We start from the raw sequence: 22,691 nt of genomic DNA, 5'->3' as shown, positions 1-22,691 counted from the left end.
TTCCTTCAGATAACATGACTCCGTAAATTGGAACTATTATTTCTAGCAAAAAAAACCCTCTACTTTCCAGTGCATATGAGATTTGTAGTTTTTAAAGTATGATTTGATGCGTAACATTCTTTCCTCAAATGACTACAGTTCCCATCATGCTACTGATGTTTTATGTAGTAACAGGAAGTGTGTCTGCTCAGTGCTTTGCTTTCAGTGTAGCCCATAAGAAACATGGCTGAGCAGCAAGAACACATAACTTAAGGTTTGTACAGCTGTGTATAGAGTAGACTTGTGTTGTTGTGTCTCATTGTGTTACTGTGTACATGTGATATGACATCACTGTGTTACTTTGTGTGCCAAAAAGTTTGTGTGTCACACTTAGTGTGTTTATTTATGCCACTGTGTCTGTCACATTGTGTGTTAATGTTTGTCTTATTTTGTGCATGTGCCACTGTTTGTTATTGTGTGTGGTGACTGTCAAAAATTATAGTACTCTGTCATTTTTACTTTGTGTGTGTGTCATTGTGTTTGTGTTACTTTATGTGTCTATAAGTCTTACTGTGTCTTTGTGTTACTTTGTGTGTCTATAAGTCTTACTGTCTGTGTGTGTGTCTATAAGTCTTACTGTCTGTGTTACTTTGTGTGTCTATAAGTCTTACTGTGTGTTTGTGTTACTTTGTGTGTCTATAAGTCTTACTGTGTATTGCATTGAGTGTTATTGTCTGTATGTCACTGTGTTTGTGTTACTTTGTGTGCCCATAAGTCTTACTGTGTGCTCCACTGAGTGTTTTGTGTGTGTATGTCAGTGTGTTTTGCACCAAGTGTTATTGTGCATGTCACTGTGTTGCACCAAGTGTTATTGTGTGTGTCATTGTGTCTTTGTGTTACTTTTTGTACTGTCTGTTTCACCAAGTGCCATTGTGTGTTTGTGTTACTTTTTGTTCTGTCTGTTTCACCAAGTGCCATTGTGTGTTACTGTGTGTTGTGGTGAGAGGGCTTTGTGTGTAAGGCAGAGGGGACCTCTAATATTAAATATATATTTATTAATAAGTTACTGGGGAGGGGCTCTGTGAGTGAGGCAAAGGGCACCTCTCTATAATATTATATATCTGTATATAAGGTACAGGTGAGGGGCTATCTGATAAAGGCAGAGGGAACCTCTCTATAATATTAAATATGTATTGATTTATAAGTTACTGGGGAGGGGCTATGTGAGTGATGCAGATGGATCCTCTCTATAATATTATATATCTGTATATAAGGTATAGGTGAGGGGCTATCTTATAAAGGCAGAGGGAACCTCTCTATAATATTAAATATGTATTGAGATATATATATATATATATATATATATATATATATATATATATATTGAATATATATATATATATATATATATTGAATATATATATATATATATATATATATATATATTGAATATATATATATATATATATATATATATTGAATATATATATATATATATATATATATATATTGAATATATATATATATATATATATATATATATATATATATATATATATACTGGTCCGTGAACCCCCATTTGAATAACCCACGAGCCGCCACTGACTACAACCCCAATTTGTGCAATACTGTCAAAATAATCCTAGGAATATACTTAGCCAAATTCACTAATGTGTCCAAATTCATCCATCATTTTCATCAGGAGATGGAAGAAGTTTTAGTGTTCCAGTTTTTTATACCCCAATTCAATAGGGTGTGGTTTTACAAATGCCATTCAAAGGCTATTGGCAGTGTCCTTCTTAGACAGACACTAGGCCAAAGAGCTACTTTAATATTCCATTTTAAAACCAGCTATGTGAATTGCCAGGGATAAAATATGTGAGCTATATTTTAATATTCCAGTGATAAAATGTCACCACAGAGGTCATTTGGGTTGAGAACCACTGGGCTAGACTTTTATCCTCATCTTTCAAGGGCAAGTCCCTGTTTGGTCCGGACTCCATCATAGCCACAGTAGCAGGTGGAAAGGGAGCTTTCCTACCTCAGGATATGAAATCTAAACTTAAGAACCGTTCTGTGGGACATTTCCCTTTGTCCGAACAGGGGTCAAAGGAGTGTGGAAGCGGCTAAGACAGAATCCCCCAGGGCAACCTTTAAGTCCATCCAAGGGTGGAATAAAAACAAGCAGCCCAAGAAGTCCTCCTAGGACAACAAGTCAGCATGTTGGGATTGCCCCCGAACTGGGATCAGGTTGTGTGGGGGGCAGACTTTCTTTGTTTCAGAGGGAATGGTATCAATCAATCCAGGACCCCTTGGTGCTGGACATTATTTGCCTAGGATACAGAATAAGCTTTTGGTCTTGTCCCCCTAGGCACCGTTTTTTTAATGTCAAGGTTCTCAGAAAATCTGTAAAGAGATCGGCTCTGCTCCACTCCGTGGACGACCTCCTCGCTGCGGGCATAACAGTTCCAGTTCCCCATCAAAAAGGAGGGCACCTTCAAGATGGAAACGATAAGGTCCACCCTTCCCCTAGTACAAGAGGGTCAGTTCATGACCACAATAGACCTAAAGGACGTGTAGCTTCACATTCCGATCCACAAGAATCATCACCATTTCCTACAGTTTGCCTTCCTAGGCAAGCACTACCAGTTTGTTGCGCTTCCATTCAGACTGGCTAAGGCACCCAGAGTGTTCACCAAGGTGCTGGGAGCTCTGCTGGCTGTGGTTCATCTGCAAGGGATTGCAGTTGCCCCTTACCTGGATGACATTCTTGTTCAGACTCCATCTTTACCAGTGGCTCAGGACCACACGCATAGGTTACTCTCGTGTCTTCAGGTGCATGGTTGCAAAGGTCAACTAGGAAAGAGCTCCCTCATTCCAACCACGAGGGTAAACTTTCTAAGAATGATCATAGACTCAGTATGCGCATTTACCTCAATGATAAGCACAAGGAGAAGCTTCAGAAGACGTGTTGCCTACTTCTATCCAATGCCCATCCTTCAAGGGCAAAATGCAAGAAGTGGTAGGTCTCATGGTTGCGGCATCAGATGCTATACCATTTGCTTGCTTTCATCTGAGACCACTACAGTTGTGTATGCTCAGACAATGGAATGGAGATAATTCAGATCTATCACGTCATCATCTATCTTGACAAACCCTACCTCAAGTCCTCCTAGGGATGAGGTTCCATCGCCCCTCCTGGGTAATAATCACCACAGATGCGAGTCTATCAGGCTAGGGTCCAGTGTGGGGTTCTCTCAGAGCCCAGGGAACCTGGAGCCAGGAGGAAGTCTGTCTCGCGATCACCATTCTCGAGTTAAGAGCTATTTACAACATGATCCTAATGTGGCTGCAATTGTGTTCTGCCCGGTATGTCCAATTCCAATCGGACAAGATTACGACCGTGGCCTACATCAAACCATTAGGGAGGCACACAGATCTTTCTGGCGATGCAGGCAGTGTCTTTGAATCCTATTATGGGTGGAGAGGTATCAGTGTCAAGTTTCAGCTATCCACATCCCCGGTGTGGAGAACTGGGAAGCGGATTTCCTGAGCAGGCAGACTCTCCACTCAGGGAAGTGGTCTCTGAATCAAGAAGTATTTCTGGAAATAACTCACAGATGTGGTGTTCCAGATATAGATCTGATGGCTTCCCACTTCAAAGCTAAGCTCTTGAGATACGGATCGAGGTCCAGGGATCCTGAGGTGGAGCTAATGGATGCCCTAACGGTCCCGTGGAACTTCAACCTTGTTTATCTGTTTCCATCGATTGTCCTTCTGCCACAAGTGGTTGCCCGGATTAAGCAGGAGAGAATACCAACTATTCTGATGGACCCTGCATGGCCACGTAGGAATTGGTTAACAGATCTGGTGAACATGTCTTCTCATCCTTGGCCGCTACCTCTTCATTAAGATCTACTGACTCAAGGACCATTCATGTACCAAGACCTAGATACTCTGAGACTGACTGCCTGGAGATTGAAGGGTTGATTTTGGTTCAGAGAGGCATCTCTGAAAGTGTGATTTATACTTTTATCCAGGACTGCAAGCCTGTTACTAGATGCATCTACTTCAAGGTTTGGATGACTTATCTTCACTGGTGCAACCAGAGAGGTTTTTCTTGGCATAGATTGAAGATTCCACTTATTCTTCAGTTTCTCCAGGAAGGTCTGGAGAAAGGCCTGTCGAACAGTTTTATCAGATCTCTAGTCTGCCAGATGTTCAGGCTCTGGTCTGAATTAGACCTGTTTTCAAACATGTTGCTCCCCGTGGAGTCTAAACTTGGTTCTTAAGGTTCTTCAGAGAGCTCTGTTTAAGCCTCTGCATTCTGTTGATATTAAGTTACTGACTTGGAAAGTGGTCTTCCTTTTGGCTCCCTCCTCTGCTCACAGAGTATCAGAGTTTTCAGCTTTGCTGTGTGATCCTCCGTATCTGGTGATCCAATAGGATAAGGCTGTGTTGAGGACTCAACCAGGCTTTCTACCTAAGGTGGTGAATACTCGTAATATCAACCAGGAGATAGTGGTTCCTTCACTTAGTCTCTCCTTAGAGGATGACAGATTAGGACAGTTACACAATTTGGAATTGGTCAGAACGCTGAAGTTTTACCTTCACGCTACTATGGAGTTTCATCAATCTGCTTCCTTATTCATCCTGTATACTGGCAAGCCCAAAGGCCTCAGCTGTTACTATTTCCTTTTGGTTGAGAAGTATGATCAGTACGACCTACAGGGAAGTGGGTCAGGAGCCCCCTTTGAGAATCACGGCACATTCTAACCATGTAGGGTCTACTACTTGGACCTTCACAAATGAGGCCTCAGTTGAGCAGATCTGCAAGGCTGCAAAGTGGTCTTCATTACACACTATCACAAAGTTCTAAAGTTCTACAAATTTGATGGTTTTGCCTCAGTGGAGGCATCCTTTGGGAGAAGGGTTCTACAAGCAGTAGTACCTAGTACTTAGGACTGCCTCCCCTACTTTTTCCCTTCCGACCATCACAGTTTGGGTATTGGTTTCCCATAGGTTATGAATGTTCTCATGGACTCTCACTGCCAATAGAAGGAAAATAAAATGTATGCTTACCTGATAAATTAATTTCCTTCTTGGCAGTGAGAGCAGGGCCACCTTAACACAGGGCAAAAGGGGCAGCTGCCCAGGGCCCAGTCTTTGTTAAGGGCCCCAGCGTCCTAAGTGTGACATGGGGGGGGGGACACAGTCAGTCCTAATACTGTCACAGTAAAAAGTTCTCTGCTTATATTTATTTGTGAGAAACTGTGCCAGACCGTGCCGGTGTCATGTGACATGCCAAGCTAGTGCCATGTGCTGTTTTAGATGTGCACTGTGCAGCACTGAATGCTAAGCCCTAACTTGGCATCCAGCCAATCCCACTGCATCAGAAAAGGTCCTTCTGGGGTTACCACTGTTACCAGGTAACTGCTCTGGTGGTGGGGATTGTTTCTGGGTAGGGCTGACTGTAGGCGCATGCAAGAAAGCTGGAGCGGCAGGCATGTGAGGATTTGAGCATCTGTGCAGCTGCACACACTGGTCTCTTCAGTCTTGAGGCTGTGTTACTCATCTCACACTGTATCCATGCAGCCTTGGGCAGACAGCATCCAGTCTGCTGGTCTCCTTCACATTCAAAGGCATATTAAATTAATCCACAGTGGAGGAATTAATATATTAATTTACTTATTAGTACAACTTAGGACCAGTTTCACATATTGCAATTTATTTCATTTTTTTTAAATGATTAGCCCAGCAGTGAATGATAATAATTAAAAAAATATATATAAAATAAATTGATTTAGTTGTTTTTTGGGATGTTGGGGTGGAGAGCAAAATTGCATGGGGGGGGGGGCAAGAAAATGTTTGCCCAGGGTCCAGTCAATATTAAAGACGGCCCTGTGTGAGAGTCCACGACCCCGCCCAAATGCTTATATGTAGTGGAGGCAGTTGTCTTTTTGCACTCTGTATCGCTTGTATCTCTCTTCACTATTCCTTATCCTCAGCTGAACTACTAGAGGGTAGGGGAGGTAGGCGGGTTATTTGTAGTCTTGTTTGGGGAGTCTTTGCCTCCTCCTGGTGGCCAGGAATAGTATTTCCCCTTGGTTATGAATGTTCTCATGGACTCTCACTGCCAAGAAGGAAATAAATTTATCACGTAAGCATACATTTTATTTTTATTATTATATTTTATTTATGAAGAACCGACATATTCCACAGAGCTGTCCATGGGTATAATTAATTTAAATAAAACAATAATATAAAACTTGTAAGAGACTAGACAAAATTTGAAAAACATATGCAAGAGGAATTGAGGGCCCTATTCCCGTGGGAATTTAAAAAAAGTTTCCAATTTACTCATATCATCAAATTTGCTTTGTTCCATAATATTCTGGGTTGTAGAGCTTTCTAGGTAGACACCTGGAGTACTACATGGCAGGAAATAGTGCTGCCATCTAGTGCTCTTGCAAATGGATAACATTCTTTCAAAACTGCTGCCATATAGTTCTGCAGAAATGGGCAGGCTCCTAAGCATATGTCCCTGCTTTTCAACAAAAGATACCAAGAGAAAAAAGAAAAATGATAATAGAAATAAATTAGAAAGTTATTTAAAATCACTTGCTCTATCTGAATCATGTAGGAAACATTTTGGGTTTCATATCCCTTTAAGAAAAACTAAAATTTGTAGTATTCTGGGCTGTATAGTGCTAAAAGCTGAATCCCGAAATCCCGATTAACAACTGGACTAATGTCAATACATTAGCACTAATAGCAGAGTAGCTTAGCACACTTTGCTATCTTTCATTGAAATTGCGGACATGATTTCTGACTTTCTGCTGATGTACAGCCTGGTGCCAGTGTAAAACGGAAACTACGGAGATGGTCTAAAATTGAGGTAAACGTGACTTTTGGGTCAAGGATCAATCATATGTAATGATTCTGTTGTACAAATATACATTAATTTACAGTTACCAGGTTACTCCAGATCGATCTTCTCCTGACCGGTCCGGAGCATGATGGGATGGTGGCCAAAAAGTTAAAGCAAAGGCACTGCTAAGTTCCTGTCTGCTTGTGTTATCACCCCCCCCCCCCCCCCCCCACTGAGCTTGAATACTAAATACCTAATTTACAAAATTGAAGCTATAGCTTTAAACGGGATATGATATAAGAATTGCTAGCCTCTCATAATAAGGAGATACACATAGGCTAGCTTCTCTTCCAGGCTGTGGTCTATAGAATACACTACCATCTATTGCTAGAATACATATCTATATCTATAGAATACATATATTATGATAAAGCCTAGATACATTTTAAGTGTCTCCTCACTTGTTTCATCCATAATCCTTTTGAGTACTTCTCACTCACGTAATATGTATATTAGCTAATCATTTAATTCTTTTTCACATCTAGATATCATGAGTATCTTTATTATACTGTTATAAATTGTGTTGTCATTTATCCAGAAATATATATATATATATATATATATATATATATATATATATATCCTTATGAAGCCCAAAAGTGGCTCCTAACATGACTACCATAAGTTCTATGCCATCCTTAAATCAAGTGGCCAGACAAGTAGTCATCACAATGTGATAGTACTATTGAAAAATTGAGGTTTATGAAAACTATGTTATATCACTTATTGTTCTACACATATATTTCAATGTTCATTGTTCAACTGATTCCCTGTCATACTTGTTATACGACGTTCAATGTATGTGTTTTTTGCTCAAAACCTCAATAAAAGATTATTTAAATTAAAAAAGTGATAAAAATGTGGAAAAAGTAAGCAGAGAAGAAGATGTTAGCTTTGCAAATCTGCTCCAAAGATGCATAATTTTTAAAAGCCAACAAAGTTGCAACTGCTCTTGTAGAAAGAGCTGTAATATGCTTATGTGGTAACTTTCTTACCACCAAATAAGCCTTGTGAATCACTTGTTTGAGCCAAGAGGCTAATGCTACCTTATTAGCCTTCTGCCACTTACGAGTAGTGAACAAACACACTAGAAATTCTTCTGAAATCTTTAGTAGCTTGGAGATAGAATTTCAAAGCCCTAACTACATTAAGATTATGTAATAGTCATTCTTTAGGAGTTAGCAGGTAGAAACTACCTTAGGAAGAAAACCATATTTAGTTCTAAGTATAGCCTTATCCTTGTGAATAAGTGGAAATGGAAAATCACAAGACAAGGTTGACAACTCAGAAACCCTCCTTGCTGAAGAGATTGCCAATAGGAAAATAACTTTCCAAGCTAACAGTAGAAATGGAATGCATTGGTTCAAAAGAGGACCTTGTAATACAGAGAGAATTAGATTAAAAATCCACGGTGGAGAAATAGGTTTCACAACCGGCCTAATTCTAACTAACGTCTGGACAAAAGTCTGAACCTCAGGAAGTTTAGTCAACTTCCTATGAAAAAGAACAGATAAAGCAGAAATTTGACATTTTAGGAAACTAGTGGACAAACCTTTGTCAAGGCCATTCTGAAAAAATTGAAGGATTCTATGAATCCTAAAGGAACACCAAGAAAACCTTCTGGAAAAACACCATTTAAAATATGCCTGCATCAAAGTTTCAATGACTGAATCTTAGAAACCTCTGTTTCTCAAAACTAGGCATTCAACTTTCACACTGTTAAATTTAGAAATTTAAGATCCTGATGGAAAAGAGGACATTGAGCCAACAGGACTTGTCTCAGAGAAAGAATCCATGGAGGGGAGGACATCTGTACTAGATACGGATACCAAGTCCTGCTTTAGGCTGGAGAAATTACTATTACTGATGTTGACTCCTGTTTGAGTAATGACTCTTGTAAGGAAACGAAGGAAACAGGTATGCTAGATGAAACTCCCATGGACATACCAAGGCCTCTATTATGTGAGCCTTTGGAAGCTTGCAATTTAATCATCTATGTCCTGAAAGTCCCATTTGATCATTAAGCAATCAAAAATGTACTAATGGAGAGACCACTCTCTTGAATGGACCGATTGACTGCTAAGATAATCCACCTTCCAGTTGTTCACACCTGGTATGTGAATTGCCAAATGGAAGCAAAAATTCCTCTCTGCCTAAGACAGAATCTGAGACACTTCCTGCATGGCCAGTGGACTGCAGGTACCTCCCTTGATGATTTATGTAGGCCACCACCATGATATTGTCCAATTTGAAACAGAGCCCGAAGAATCGCTCAAAGTTCCAGAATGCTGAATGGTAACCTTGCCTTTAGAGGAGACCAAACTCCTTGCGCTCTTCGAAAAACCCAGCACACTTCTCAGCCTGGCATCCCTCGGCACTATAAACCAAGACTGACGAAGGAAGGATGCCCCAAGGGTCAACAAAATACTTTGTATCCCTAAGAAAAAAATGTCTGACAGAAAAATCCAAAGCAATCTGCTGTTCCAAATGTAGAAAAATGTTTGACCACTGAGGTAGCATACACAGTTAAAGGGGTTTAAAGTGAAGAGGGGCAAAAGGAAATGTGTGAAGCTTTTACCATAAGAACCGCCGTCCCCATGCACTAAGTAACTGATGGAAATGGAGCCCTTGTAGGGAGAGACACCCTCTGAATCTTTATTTTGCAAAGTTCCATCAGGAATTAAGATTGAGTCTATTATGAATCCTATAAATGCTACCCTTATAGCAGGATATAATGAGCCTTTTGGTACATTGATTCTCCAACCATGTTTTTGAAGGACGCTTGCGAGTAAGAATGATAGCTAGTGAATATAATATAATATAATAGGCTTACACTAGTATGTCGTCCAAATAAGGTGCAACTGAAATGCCCTGAATTATGATCACTGCTAAGATTGTACCCATCTTTGCAGCTATACAAACCTCAGGAACTGAAAGTGATCCTTGTGTATAGGGATGTGCAGATATGCATCCTTGAGGTCTATAGTAGCCATAAACTGTCCCTTTTGGATTAAGGGTAAAGTTGTGTGGAATGTTCCCATTATACAAGTGTGTTTACGGCTGTTAAATCTAGGAAAGGACTGCAAGTCCCTTTGGACAATGAATAGATTGGAGTAAAATCCTTGACCCTGTAGCTACACTTGTCAATGCAGCTGCAACAGTATCCAGTAGAGAGCACATCCAGTGCAGGTATTGGGTACTGCAGAGGATTGCAGGGAGAAGGGGAGGCTAAGGATGAGTCCCCACGATGCCTAAGGGTAGTTATAATTGAAGTCCCATAGGGAAATACAATGCACATAACGGTATTCTATGACCATTTATTATTCAGCTACTGTGAAGTTTATCTTCTGTTTTCCTTGTGGATGATAATTCCCAGGGACTCTGGGTCTCACATTGGTCTGAGCTCCCAAATTTAAATCCATAAGCAAGTAGTTGGAAACACCTCTATTCTCAATCAACTCCTACGAGGCCAAGAACAAAACTAAGAGAAATATGGAATGGATTTTAAAGGGATACTAAACCCAAATTTCTGGATAGCGCTTGCTGATTAGTGGCTACATTTAGTTACCAATCAACAAGCGCAACCCAGGTGCTGAACCAAAAATTATCCGGCTCCTAAGCTTACATTCTTGCTTTTCAAATACAATTGCATGCTCTATCTGAATCATGAAAGAAAGACATTTGGGTTAAGTATCCCTTTAAGCTATAATACCCATTCTTGACCTCCTCCTAGTGGCGAGAAATATATTCCATATGTTATGGAGAACTGTGGACCATCATTATTTTACAAAATAAATGTTCATTTTAAATTCTTATCTCCATCAGAGCCTTTGTGTTTATATAGAATGGTAAGATAATGTGATCTGTTCACCCTACAAATTCAGACTACTTTAATGACGTGTTTTCAAAGAGCAAAAATGCTATTTCATATAGAAAAATAAACTAAAAAGATGTATCAAATTAATACATTTCAAACTCTACAACTTGTATAACAAAATATTGGAAACCAGTTTAGAGAGAGAGGAGAGAAAGAGAGAGAGGTTACACAGGGGAATAGGCTTCAGGTGTAGATTTTTACAGAGACAGGAACTTAAGTCGCTAGTTGATTGTGGTGAGGCCATTGTACAACCCCAATTCCAAAAAAAGTTGTGACAGTATGGAAAATTAAAAAAAAAAAAGAATCATTTGAAAATTCAAGTCACCCTTTACTATATTGAAAGCACATTGTTAACACATTATTTGATGTTTTACATTGTGAATTTAATGCATTGTTGAAAATATACACTCATTTCAAATCTGATGAATGCAACACACTCCAAAAAAGTTGGGACAGTCAACTGTTTACCACTGTGTTACATCACCTTTTTCTTTTAATAACACTTACTAAGCATTTGGGCACTGAAGATACCAGTTGGTTATGTTTAGCAAGCGGAATTTTCCCCCATTCATCCATTATGCATGTCTTCAGCGGCGCAACTGTATGGGTCCTTATTTTGAGCTTCATAATGTGCCATACATTTTCAATCGGAGACTGAGGACTGCAGGCAGGCCATGCTAGCACCCACACTCTGCTTATGCAACCATGCTTGTAATCCGAGCAGAATGGCGTTGTCGGACATCCCTGGGAAAGACCACGTCTGGATGGCAGCATATGTTGCTCCAAAATGTATACATAACTTTCTGTATTAATGGTGCCCTTACAGATGTGCAAGTTACCCATGCCATGGGCACTGACACTCCCCCATACCATTACAGATGCTGGCTTTTGGTCCTGACGCTTTGATGGTCCTTTTCCTCTTTTGCCTGGAGAACATGAAGGCTGTTTTTTCCAAAAACGATTTGAAATGTTGACTCGTCGGACCACAAAACATGATTCCACTGTGCTACTGTCCATGTCAGATGAGACTGAGCCCAGAGAAGTTGGTGGCGCTTATTGACAGTGTTAATGTAAGGCTTCTGATTTGCATATTAAAGCATTGACTTGCTCTGTGGATGCAGCAGCAAATGGTGTTGACTGACAAAGGTTTGCCAAAGTATTCCTGAGCCCATGTCAGGATATCCATTACAGACTCATGACGGTTTTTGAGACAATGACGTCTGAGGGATCGGAGATCACACACATTCTGAAGTGGTTTTCGGCCTTGCCCTTTACGCATCGAGATTTGACAGGATTTCTTGAATCTTTTAAATATAATGTGCACTGTAGAAGGTGAAATGCTCAAAATCCTATCTATTTGTCTTTAAGGAAAGTTGTTCTCAAATTGTTGGATTATTCACTGACGCTTCTGTTGGCAGATTGGCGAGCCTCAACCCATCCGTGCTTTTGAAGGACTGGGCCTTTTTTGGGAGGCTCCTTATATACTATGATTGCAAGATTGCCTCACCTGTTTCACATCACCTTCTTATTTCAACTTGTCACATCGCTATTAGTCCTATTGATCCTGTCTCAACTTTTTTGGAACGTGTTGCAGTCATCAGATTTGGAATTAGTATATATTTTCAAAAATACATTAAATTTACAAAGTAAAACATCAAATAATGTGTTAACAATGTGCTTTCAATAAATTACAGGGTGAATTGAATTTTCAAATGACTCTCTTTGTCTGTATTTTTGCATTTTCCATCCTGTCCCAACTTTTTTGGAATTGTGGTTATAGATAATAAATGGTTAAAAGGGATAGTAAACACCTTGAGATGTTTATAAAAAATGTTTAGTTATACATATGTATTTATATGTCTAAAACATAATCAAAGAACAAACTGGCATGATTCCTTGGTGCTGTTAAAATTGAGCTTTTTTTTAACCAATTTAAAAGTTTGGCCAGAAGTGTCTGACATGTTTCGGCGTGAGTGCCTTAATCATAGACAATGTCTATGATTAAGGCACTCACGCCGAAACATGTCAGAAACTTCTGGCCAAACTTTTAAATTGGTTAAATAAACTCCATTTTAACAGCACCAAGGAATCATGCCAGTTTGTTCTTTGATTATGTTTGAAACTTATCCTCATACACCGGGCGTTTTCCTTTCCTGCTGAATTGGGCTGGAGATTGTGTGATGCAGGTACTTAGAGGTCAGGTGAGCAGGCTGTTTTTGAGAGAAGCTGTTACTGCTCTGAATACACAGCATACTACAGTGGATATGGATCATCAGTTTTGCTGGTGAAAAGAGGAAGCATTTTAGGCTGTATAACTACCGCACTGGCAAACTGGGGGACAAATTCAAAGCGGACCTGCATAGTTCCCGGGGGACCGGTGATCATCTGGACTCTGGGGAGCAAAGTGTGTTCTGTTTATTGTTCAAGGCAGTGTATGCTACACCCCGTAGCTGAAAGGTAGGAGCCCTGAACAGGGCAGGATTCATGTGAGATAACACAACACATCCTAGGCAGCTATTTGGTGAAAATTTCCACTAACATTCTAAAACTGCAGACAAACAGTATTTCTCCTTTGTTTGCTTGCCACTGATATACTTAATTGTTATGTTTTACTGTGTTTTGAACATATTTAATCATCTACATACATTTTTGATTTACTATTTATGGCCTAGATTTGGAGTTCGGCGGTAAAAGGGCTGTTAACGCTCCGCGGGCTTTTTTCTGGCCGCACCATAAATTTAACTCTGGTATCGAGAGTTTAATCAAATGCTGCGTTAGGCTCCAAAAAAGGAGCGTAGAGCATTTTTTCCGCAAATGCAACTCTCGATACCAGAGTTACTTACGGACACGGCCGGCCTCAAAAACGTGCTCGTGCACGATTCTACCATAGGAAACAATGGGGCTGTTTGAGCTGGAAAAAAACCTAACACCTGCAAAAAAGCAGCGTTCAGCTCCTAACGCAGCCCCATTGTTTCCTATGGGGAAACACTTCCTACGTCTGCACCTAACACTCTAACATGTACCCCGAGTCTAAACACCCCTAACCTTACACTTATTAACCCCTAATCTGCCGCCCCCCGCTATCGCTGACCCCTGCATATTTTTTTTAACCCCTAATCTGCCGCTCCGTAAACCGCCGCCACCTACGTTATCCCTATGTACCCCTAATCTGCTGCCCTAACATCGCCGACCCCTATATTATATTTATTAACCCCTAATCTGCCCCCCTCAACGTCGCCGACACCTGCCTACACTTATTAACCCCTAATCTGCCGAGCGGACCTGAGCGCTACTATAATAAAGTTATGAACCCCTAACCCGCCTCACTAACCCTATCATAAATAGTATTAACCCCTAATCTGCCCTCCCTAACATCGCCGACACCTAACTTCAATTATTAACCCCTAATCTGCCGACCGGAGCTCACCGCTATTCTAATAAATGTATTAACCCCTAAAGCTAAGTCTAACCCTAACACTAACACCCCCCTAAGTTAAATATAATTTTTATCTAACGAAATAAATTAACTCTTATTAAATAAATGATTCCTATTTAAAGCTAAATACTTACCTGTAAAATAAATCCTAATATAGCTACAATATAAATTATAATTATATTATAGCTATTTTAGGATTAATATTTATTTTACAGGCAACTTTGTAATTATTTTAACCAGGTACAATAGCTATTAAATAGTTAAGAACTATTTAATAGTTACCTAGTTAAAATAATAACAAATTTACCTGTAAAATAAATCCTAACCTAAGATATAATTAAACCTAACACTAGACTATCAATAAAATAATTAAATAAACTACCTACAATTACCTACAATTAACCTAACACTACACTATCAATAAATTAATTAAACACAATTCCTACAAATAAATACAATTAAATAAACTAGCTAAAGTACAAAAAATAAAAAAGAACTAAGTTACAGAAAATAAAAAAATATTTACAAACATAAGAAAAATATTACAACAATTTTAAACTAATTACACCTACTCTAAGCCCCCTAATAAAATAACAAAGCCCCCCCAAAATAAAAAATTCCCTACCCTATTCTAAATTAAAAAAGTTACAAGCTCTTTTACCTTACCAGCCCTGAACAGGGCCCTTTGCGGGGCATGCCCCAAGAATTTCAGCTCTTTTGCCTGTAAAAGAATAAATACAATACCCCCCCCCCAACATTACAACCCACCACCCACATACCCCTAATCTAACCCAAACCCCCCTTAAATAAACCTAACACTAAGCCCCTGAAGATCTTCCTACCTTGTCTTCACCATACCAGGTTCACCGATCCGTCCTGAAGAGCTCCTCCGATGTCCTGATCCAAGCCCAAGCGGGGGCTGAAGAGGTCCATGATCCGGTCAAAGTCTTCATCCAAGCGGGGCAGAAGAGGATCTTCCATCCGATTGAAGTCATCATCCAGGCGGCATCTTCTATGGTCTTCCATCCGGAGCGAAGCGGCAGGATCCTGAAGACCTCCAGCGCGGAACATCCATCCGGACCGACGACTGAACGACGAATGACTGTTCCTTTAAGGGACGTCATCCAAGATGGCGTCCCTCGAATTCCGATTGGCTGATAGGATTCTATCAGCCAATCGGAATTAAGGTAGGAATTTTCTGATTGGCTGATGGAATCAGCCAATCAGAATCTAGTTCAATCCGATTGGCCGATCCAATCAGCCAATCAGATTGAGCTCGCATTCTATTGGCTGATCGGAACAGCCAATAGAATGCGAGCTCAATCTGATTGGCTGATTGGATCAGCCAATCGGATTGAACTTGATTCTGATTGGCTGATTCCATCAGCCAATCAGAAAATTCCTACCTTAATTCCGATTGGCTGATAGAATCTTATCAGCCAATCGGAATTCGAGGGACGCCATCTTGGATGACGTCCCTTAAAGGAACAGTCATTCGTCGTTCAGTCGTCGGTCCGGATGGATGTTCCGCGCTGGAGGTCTTCAGGATCCTGCCGCTTCGCTCCGGATGGAAGACCATAGAAGATGCCGCCTGGATGATGACTTCAATCGGATGGAAGATCCTCTTCTGCCCCGCTTGGATGAAGACTTTGACCGGATCATGGACCTCTTCAGCCCCCGCTTGGGCTTGGATCAGGACATCGGAGGAGCTCTTCAGGACGGATTGGTGAACCTGGTATGGTGAAGACAAGGTAGGAAGATCTTCAGGGGCTTAGTGTTAGGTTTATTTAAGGGGGGTTTGGGTTAGATTAGGGGTATGTGGGTGGTGGGTTGTAATGTTGGGGGGGGGTATTGTATTTATTCTTTTACAGGCAAAAGAGCTGAAATTCTTGGGGCATGCCCCGCAAAGGGCCCTGTTCAGGGCTGGTAAGGTAAAAGAGCTTGTAACTTTTTTAATTTAGAATAGGGTAGGGAATTTTTTATTTTGGGGGGCTTTGTTATTTTATTAGGGGGCTTAGAGTAGGTGTAATTAGTTTAAAATTGTTGTAATATTTTTATTATGTTTGTAAATATTTTTTTATTTTCTGTAACTTAGTTCTTTTTTATTTTTTGTACTTTAGCTAGTTTATTTAATTGTATTTATTTGTAGGAATTGTGTTTAATTAATTTATTGATAGTGTAGTGTTAGGTTAATTGTAGGTAATTGTAGGTAGTTTATTTAATTATTTTATTGATAGGGTAGTGTTAGGTTTAATTATATCTTAGGTTAGGATTTATTTTACAGGTAAATTTGTTATTATTTTAACTAGGTAACTATTAAATAGTTCTTAACTATTTAATAGCTATTGTACCTGGTTAAAATAATTACAAAGTTGCCTGTAAAATAAATATTAATCCTAAAATAGCTATAATATAATTATAATTTATATTGTAGCTATATTAGGATGTATTTTACAGGTAAGTATTTAGCTTTAAATAGGAATCATTTATTTAATAAGAGTTAATTTATTTCGTTAGATAAAAATTATATTTAACTTAGGGGGGTGTTAGTGTTAGGGTTAGACTTAGCTTTAGGGGTTAATACATTTATTAGAATAGCGGTGAGCTCCGGTCGGCAGATTAGGGGTTAATAATTGAAGTTAGGTGTCGGCGATGTTAGGGAGGGCAGATTAGGGGTTAATACTATTTATTATAGGGTTAGTGAGGCGGGTTAGGGGTTCATAACTTTATTATAGTAGCGCTCAGGTCCGCTCGGCAGATTAGGGGTTAATAAGTGTAGGCAGGTGTCGGCGACGTTGAGGGGGGCAGATTAGGGGTTAATAAATATAATATAGGGGTCGGCGATGTTAGGGGCAGCAGATTAGGGGTACATAGGGATAACGTAGGTGGCGGCGATTTGCGGTCGGAAGATTAGGGGTTAATTATTTTAAGTAGCTGGCGGCGACGTTGTGGGGGGCAAGTTAGGGGTTAAGAAATATAATATAGGGGTCGGCGGGGTTAGGGGCAGCAGATTAGGGGTACATAAGTATAACGTAGGTGGCGGTCGGCAGATTAGGGGTTAAAAATTTAAATCGAGTGGCGGCGATGTGGGGGGAGCTCGGTTTAGGGGTACATAGGTAGTTTATGGGTGTTAGTGTACTTTAGGGTACAGTAGTTAAGAGCTTTATAAACCGGCGTTAGCCAGAAAGCTCTTAACTCCTGCTATTTTCAGGCGGCTGGAATTTTGTCGTTAGAGCTCTAACGCTCACTTCAGAAACGACTCTAAATACCAGCGTTAGAAAGATCCCATTGAAAAGATAGGATACGCAAATGGCGTAGGGGGATCTGCGGTATGGAAAAGTCGCGGCTGAAAAGTGAGCGTTAGACCCTTTAATCACTGACTCCAAATACCAGCGGGCGGCCAAAACCAGCGTTAGGAGCCTCTAACGCTGGTTTTGACGGCTACCGCCGAACTCCAAATCTAGGCCTAAATGTCTATATATGCATTTACAGACATATATACACCTATAAAGCCATAAATACATATGTACACATATATAGACATATATTATAGACATATATATAAGTGCATTGGAGTCCTTTGCAGTGAAGTAGATGAAAACATTAAAGAACAATTATGCAATATTCATTTTAAAAAAGGTATTAACTATGTATTTATTGTAAATATTTTACATTCCTATGTTCTGCACATAACATAATATGTTCTATGTATTTCTAATGAGATATTCCTTTATTTATATATATATATATATATATATATATATTTCATATTTTCATATCAGGTTAGCGCACATGAGAATATGGGATCGGGTTTGTGTACAAGTTGGGTGTTTTTTCCACTTTTTTTGCTCCTTTGACTTCTCTGGGGGAATAAGTTATTGCGCGCAACCTTATAAGTTTAGCTTTTTGTGCTCGTTCGGTAAACGTGCAACAGAAAACTGTTTACTTTCAACTCATAATACAAGCGCAATCCAACACACGCAAAAAGCTTAGTTATAGCGCAATTAATGCTCAAGCAGGAGTGTTAAATAACGCTCCACTTGTAATCTGTCCCTTAGACTTTACTGTTATGTTATTTTATAGCAACAAATTAGAAATGTATTGTAATTACAAGGTGTTTACTGTCCCTTTATGCATTGGAGTATTCTGCAATTTGAGGCTTTTAGTCTGGGCAGTACTGTGGATATGATGCTGAGGGTAGATACAGTGAGAAGCATTGTTGGGTTCATTAAAATCATTACTATGGAGATATAAACCATTGATACATTTACAAGAGTGGAAAGACAAGGCTTTTGCCTCCTTTTCAACCCCTTACTTGTTCCCATCAGACCAGTGCACCACTGCCAGATGGGCCCCTCAATGTGGGCCCCAGTAAAGCTGCACCAGTAGTTCTGCCAATGAAGTATTCTCTGTAGACAAGTAAACACATCATGTAACTCATTTATAAACATTACATCTGAGAGAGCTTTGGAAAGTCTATGGGGTTTGTTACAGTTTTTATATGCTGAGGATTTTTTTCAGCACACAGCTTGTCAGACATTGGAGAGAGAACATTACCCTTAATTTATAAGAAGTTGCATGAATCCTAAACTCTCTCATAGAATTTGAAACTAATTTTCTGCTTTGTCCCATGAGAAAGTCTTGTAATAGCAACTTATCAGTATCACTGGAGAACAGCTGCATATAAACTAAATTGTACATCATTTCACATTGCCAAAAATAGTATGATATTTATGTCATAGTACAATATTTTATACCTAATCTAATGCACTATGTTTAGGAAAAATTAATTCACGCTGTTGAAGAATATACTTAAGGGAACAGGAAAATCAAAATGTTTCTTTCAGTATTCAAATATAGCATCTTAAAGGGCCATAATACCCAAATGTTTAAACACTTGAAAGTGATGCAGTATAGCTGTAAAAAGCTGACTAGAAAATATCACCTGAACATCTCTATGTAAAAAAGAAAGATATTTTACCTCAAAAGTTTCTCAGTAGCCACATCCCATTGTAAAGGACTTCTAAGCAGCATATTAGTATGTCTGTCCCGGGACAGTGGAAGGAGCGAGCTTACGTGCACTCTCATCTTATTTCCCTATTCAGTTTAAAGGAAGTTTGCTATGAAATCTCATGAGAGTTAAGTGAAATCTCATGAGATCACAGTAAAAGAGTTCATTACTTAATTATTATTTTTTTACCTGCAGCTGAAAGTGATGCAGTATAGCTGTAAAAAGCTGACTAGAAAATATCACCTGAACATCTCTATGTAAAAAAGAAAGATATTTTACCTCAAAAGTTTCTCAGTAGCCACATCCCATTGTAAAGGACTTCTAAGCAGCATATTAGTATGTCTGTCCCGGGACAGTGGAAGGAGCGAGCTTACGTGCACTCTCATCTTATTTCCCTATTCAGTTTAAAGGAAGTTTGCTATGAAATCTCATGAGAGTTAAGTGAAATCTCATGAGATCACAGTAAAAGAGTTCATTACTTAATTATTATTTTTTTACCTGCAGCTGGGAGCAGCTGAGTATAACTTTTTACACAGAACTTACTCTGCTGAGCTAAGGAGATTGTGAGGTAAAATATCTTCCTTTTTTACATAGAGATGCTCAGGTGATATTTTCCTGTCAGCTTTTTACAGTTATACTGCATCAGTTCCAAGTGATTTAGCATATGAGTATTATGTCCCTTTAAGGCAGGGGTGTCCAAACTTTGCTCTCCAGAGGTTTTGGAACTACATTTCCCATGATGCTCAGCTAGATAAAATGCTGGCTGAGCATCATCGGAAATGTAGTTCCAAAACCTCTGGAGAGCAAAGTTTGGACACCCCTGCTTTAAGGGGACACTAAACTCAATTTTTTAATGATTCAGATAGAGCATGCCATTTTAAGCACCTTTCTAATTTACTCCTATTATCAATTTTCCTTTGCTCTCTTGCTATCTTTAGTTAAAAAAGCAGGAATGTAAAGCTTAGGAGCTGGCCTATTTTTTTGTTCAGAACCTAGAATACGCTTGCTTATTGATGGCTAAATGTAGCCACCAATAAGCAAGCATTATCCAGGGTGCTGAACCTAAAATGGGCCAGTTTAAAAGCTTTACATTCCTGCTTTTTAACTAAAGATAGCAAGAGAACAAAGAAAAATTGATAATAAGAGTAAATTAGAAAGTTGCTTAAAATTGCATGCATTGTTAAAGAAAAAATTTGAGTTTAGTGTCCTGTTAAACACATTTTCCATTTTCTTCTATTATCAATTTTGCTTCATACCAAGAATCCTTTATTAAAGTAGTAGCAATGGGGGGAGGAGCTAGCTACCAGAGCAAGTAGACGTGTATGTGAAGAGCTCCAGAGGCTAACTAGAAAATAATAGACTTTTTTAAAGTTTAATCTTTGCGTTACTGCATAAAAACTTGTCCCTTGAGATCTCTACAACAGAGAACATTATTGGGAGCGGATTATAAAGTCATCCGGGTGAATATCACAGCTATGTCTCCGGAATGCAGCAGGACAGATCCAGAGCCGGGTGACAGTTTCCTCTACCATTGAAGGCTGGTCTGTGATTGTCCACATGTCTCCCGACCCCTTGGTCAAATCGGAAACACTACCCTGAGCTGAGTACTTAGGATACTGGCTGCAAACATCTGCACACAAACAGACACTCAGGATAATCGCCATATCGCTGCCGGATGCAGGTAGCCAAGATGGCGACTACCACGTGGGAAGTAAAATTCTTGGAGCTCCTCGATGCACATTTCCTGGAGCTGAAACAGATAATATCTACAACCATGGAAAATATATCCGCTCGGAGATTGCCTAACTGCCCTTATGTGAAGCAGCAGACCGCTTTGGTAGGAGACACGATCGATTATGCGGAACTTGGGGCTAGCGTCAGTAGCGGTACAGGCCGTGATGTGGAGGAACATGCAGGCTCTGTTGAACTCACTAGACACGTAGCTGCTGTGGTGGACGGGGCACGGTCCATACCCCAAGAAGACAGGACCCAGGGATATGCACGGATTGACTCTGCAGTTTACAATTCCAGCTTGCCCTGGCCCTGTGACTCTCAGCTTTGCCTACTTGCAGCTTTGCCTGTGGATGGCTCATACGATCCACCTCAGAACTGGACTCTGCCCCCGCAAGAAGTTATAGGGGATCCGGAGTTACCCCATAAGCTCCATTGGATTGAAGGGGCCTATTCTATCATAGCCCTCTACCGGAATCATCTCCTGGCGAGACAGGTTGACTTGAACTTACCTACCAAGGATCCACTTGCAGCATCCGAAAATCTGAACAAAAAACCTGGGACTTTTCATGCCGGCAGAGGGGTAAACTGGTTTGTCCCCACTCTTACTAGACTAGGTGTGGGGTAAACAGCGCAGATGTGCAGTGGAGGTTTACAACTAAGAACTCATACATTTGGGCTTACACTTCTCGCCTATAGACATCAGTTATGTTCAGTGTATATACGAGTTTATGTTAGATAAATTTCATTAATCTGTTCAAGCGGTTCTATAGTTTCTCACTACATATTTAATATATTATACTCCTAGTGCCTCTATATATATCTTTGCCAATAACTATGTGACACCATATATAGGTCCTGCATAAGGAGGGCATAGGCCTGGGATATCCCAGGAACAATTTGACATCAGATGTCACCTAACAGACTTTCTGAATTGAAGTGCAAAGTTCACATTTTCAGGGCTCTCCTATCGCAGCTGAATACGTTTATGAGGCTGATATTGACTGATTTGACTATGGTCAGTTTATATGTATGTCACTGCTTAACATGATGCTGTAATGTTGGTTGCTACCTAATAACATTGGGATGTGTATGACTTCTTTAGACTATAAGGTATATATTATATTCACATATTTTTTCTTCTTTTCTTTTTATTTCTTTTTCTCCTATTTGATTGCATGTTGAATGTGAATGTTCACACACCCATATCTTTTGTCATGTTCCTTTTTGGTGTTCAGCGGCCACTAAGGCTAACATTCTTATTTCCTCTATTTGGCTATAAGTAATATGTAATAAGTTATCGGTAGAGCATAATTTATTCCATACATTCAGAGAGTGTTCTTTTGCATTACTTTACAAGGTACATGGACTAGTGTATACATTTTTTATATGTTGTAGTTTGCTAATATCAAGTGCCCAAAATAAGGCATATCGCATTTCCAATTTTATAGTCTAGGGAGCAATTATGTTTATTTGTTTTTTTACTTAAATGTGATAAATCGGCGACCCCATAACTCACCCAGCTTGAATCCCCACTTTGTTTTGCAAACAGGAGACAATAAAAACAAAAGAGCCTGTTAGATAATTCACAGCCACAAATCCATGGATATTTATCATATACCTCGGGTTTGAATTCTCTTTTGTAATCTCTAGTTTTACATTTTGTCACCTGGGTAAGGTTAAGCATAGGTGTTGGCCTGAGCATTTTAATTTCAATTTTTCTTTC

The 22,691-nt window shown here is 39.6% G+C and overlaps 1 long non-coding RNA gene across 1 annotated transcript in view; it reads left to right on the top strand.

Annotated features, from left to right (window-relative positions):
* The first annotated feature begins 206 nt into the window (after positions 1–206).
* The window catches only part of LOC128653668 (uncharacterized), a 66,849-nt gene continuing 44,364 nt past the window's right edge, over positions 207–22,691 (top strand). Inside the window, exon 1 of the long non-coding RNA XR_008401381.1 lies at positions 207–253. This is a non-coding gene — a long non-coding RNA (uncharacterized LOC128653668). The remainder of the gene's footprint in view (positions 254–22,691) is intronic.

Source organism: Bombina bombina, chromosome 3 (genome assembly GCF_027579735.1).
Source record: "Bombina bombina isolate aBomBom1 chromosome 3, aBomBom1.pri, whole genome shotgun sequence".
Lineage (NCBI taxonomy): Eukaryota > Metazoa > Chordata > Amphibia > Anura > Bombinatoridae > Bombina > Bombina bombina.
The sequence above is the reverse complement of the archived record's forward strand: the minus strand, read 5'-3'. Positions and strand labels throughout refer to the sequence as shown.